The sequence below is a fragment of the Dreissena polymorpha genome, chromosome 5 (assembly GCF_020536995.1).
Source record: "Dreissena polymorpha isolate Duluth1 chromosome 5, UMN_Dpol_1.0, whole genome shotgun sequence".
Classification (NCBI taxonomy): domain Eukaryota; kingdom Metazoa; phylum Mollusca; class Bivalvia; order Myida; family Dreissenidae; genus Dreissena; species Dreissena polymorpha.
Genome location: NC_068359.1, coordinates 93,854 through 97,168, shown reverse-complemented (window position 1 = coordinate 97,168; position 3,315 = coordinate 93,854).

Here is a 3,315-nt window from a genome sequence, read left to right as displayed (position 1 = left end):
CTTTATCCGAAATGATTCCTAGCATTTCCAGACAGGCCGGACTTTCACAGGTGTACACTAACCATTGCTTGAGGGCTACATCTATTACAAAACTTGATAAACATGTTTTCGCAGCCTGGCACATAATGCCGGCTTCAGGCCACAAATCAGAAGCTTCGATACGAAGTTATTCTACACATTTAATTGAAGATCAGCAACGAGATATGTCGGATTGTCTAGGCAAGCCATTTCAAATAGAAAAGATAACGCTACTGTAAAAAGTGATAATGACATGAATGAACTGTCTGAACAAGACCTTTTAAATATTTTCTTAAATGATAATGCGTTTGAAGAGTTGTTACATGTAACTAATAATGACAGTATTCAAAATGCAGTGCCAATTGTCAGTAATCCAAATGTATTGCCAGTTGTCAGTAATCAGAGTGCATTGCCAGTTGTCAGTAATCAAAGTGCATTGTCAGTTGTCAATAATCAGAGTGTATCGCCAATTGTCAGTAATCCAAATGATATTCAAAAGCAAGTGATTCAGCAGAGTTACAATAGACTTAGAAAACACTTTAAGAGACATACTTAATACTGTTTAACTATTGAATTTGTATTGTCTGTGATAACAAATTGACTGTGTTAACCAGTGTACTTTTATTATTGTTATCAAAATATTAACGGTTGTTCATTGCTGAAATTAAATACAATTATTGAATATTAACATTGTTCATGGTTCATATAAATTGTTCATGTATAAAAATCGGTATAATAAATAAATATGTTTACATGTCTGACAGGGTGACAGTAAATTGTTCAACTTGATTGGTCGCCTCGGTCGACAGTATTTCGTCAAGTTGGCAAATTTACTGTGTAATATTGATATAGTATTATACCTCACTTTTATTCACAATGCTAAACTCCCATAGGTCATCGTGACATAGAAATACTGTCAGACCTTGCGGGAAAAAACACTGTCCAAAAATACTGTCGCCCGCCTTCCTTAGCAATCACGTGCGGAATGGTAAAAAATATACTGTTTCGTTCGCGCATGCGCAGAACGCAGTTTTGCATTGCCGTTGTAAACATACGACCATAAATAATGCAATAATATAAATTAATAATAATAATAATAATATAAATTATTCATGTTTGAATAATTTTTTCGGTATAATAAAATAAATATTACATGTCTGACAGGGTGACAGTAAATTTGTCAACTTTCGGAAAAATACACTATTTCCCCAAGTTGACAAATTTATTGACACCCTGTCAGACATGTAATATTTATATAATTTACTTTCCTCGCCGAAAACTCCCATATATAAACTGTTAAATGATATTATATCATATACTTTCCTCCCCGAATAAGAATAACCATGTATCTAAAGTAGTATAACTCAAAAGCTTATCGACATTAAAAGTTGTTTTATTTATCGAAGGCGGTTCAGTAATATAAAACGTAAACAGAACAGACAAACACAACACGACATGGGCAATATTTGATTCCCCAGGACCACATTATAACATGTGTTATGTTTTCTTATATTAACGAAATACAATAGTTTTACATCCATTTATGCAAGTTAACCATGGCTGTGAAAAGTGGTTACGGTAATCATCAAACCCCACATATGAATCATTAAGTGTTTTAATCATCAGTGCTATGAGCAGTTTAGATCAAAGTCGCATTTCGTCTATAATTATAAAGATTACAATGAAACCGACGTTCATCAGGGAAGGAAACGATGGAATAGTGCAAGGCTTCAATTGTTAATTTGTGTGTGATCATTTTAAAGATGAAAAGCAGTGGCGTCTACAAAGGAGAACATCTATTTGTATCACTTCTCTCTTTGTCCAAAGGCCTAAGCAATTAAATTATCCAAGAAAATCAATCGGGGCAATTACTTACGCGAGTATTGCGGGTTGTGCGCCGTTTATCTAGTTTTGCATCCTCGCGGTTTAAATTACAAAGTGCTTGTATCGTTTTCATATTGAAGTGAAAAGCCTCGATTGTCTTACAATGCACAACAAACTTGTATAAGTAATAGCTTTGTCAAAGACCAATGACATCAAATTATCCGACGAACACCTATCAGGCAAAATTATGTGCGAGTATTAAGTTTTGCGAGATATTTATATTTTTGCATTTTATAATCCATTTCACATCTTGGCTTAAATTAATAACTGTTTTAATGGTTTTGGTATTTGAATATTAAAACACAGTAGAGCTTCCTAATGTACATACAGAGATGCCATCAGGAAAAGCCGACATTCAAAACAAAAACTGCTTGCGCAAATTTAGCTGATGCGTCAATAATTTACTAAAACACAATGTTGATATTCAGAAAATATTTAAGGAATTTTCTAAACTGTAGTTTATCAAACATTCGAGTCGAGGCGAATCCGAGGTCAGTAAGTCGTTTTTGTGCGTTGAATTTCAAATAATATTTTATTTTTCTCTAGTCATTATAATATGACTTTAACTGAATTAAAAATTTCATGTAAATGACTATCCTCTTGATTTTTTCAAAGGTTTTGTTTTTTATAAACATTACATTCATTTATGTTCAATAAAAGCACATATACAGATTGTGGTTAAACAGTTAAAGACAAATATACTGCTGTTCATAAAGCATTATATTTCTAGAGAGTCATCATTTTAATGTGGCGTAAAGCAAAAACTCCCATGAAAGGATAAATAGTGTTGACTTCTGTCTGTGAATAATTTCGTTAAGTATTTGATTAATATATACAATAAAAAAAAACTTCAAAAATTAAAAAATCTGATGCAAAAACTCTTTCTTATAGTATTATGTATGTCCAATTTCAGTTAAGGAGCTTGATATTCATTGATATTGAATATAAAAAAGAATACACTATTTGTTTTGTCATAAGCCGGTTTTCCAAACCAATCGTTTCGTTTCGCGTATGGTCGAATATTTCACCATTTAAAGTATACCACGTAAAGTCAAAAGAGTAAAGGCTTATATTTTAAACTTGAAAATTATGTAATCATTAAAGGTTATCCTGGTACTATCGAGACAACGATTAATTATTGAAGAACCATTTAATTAGATGTGCCTAGCGGCATTTTTGGATAATAAATGCTATATAACACGCTGATATTGAAATTTAATACGTTAACGTTTGTTTTCTTTACATTTCAATGATTGTGTTTAACTAATCATGCGTCTCTCTTGATTCAGTGTTTATAAAGTAAAATAATACTTCAAAATATAACGGGATTCTACAAGTGCCATCTAAAGGTCGAAATAGGTCGAGAAGTGTATTAGCGACAATGCCTTCCTATTATGTTTTATGAAGATTTCA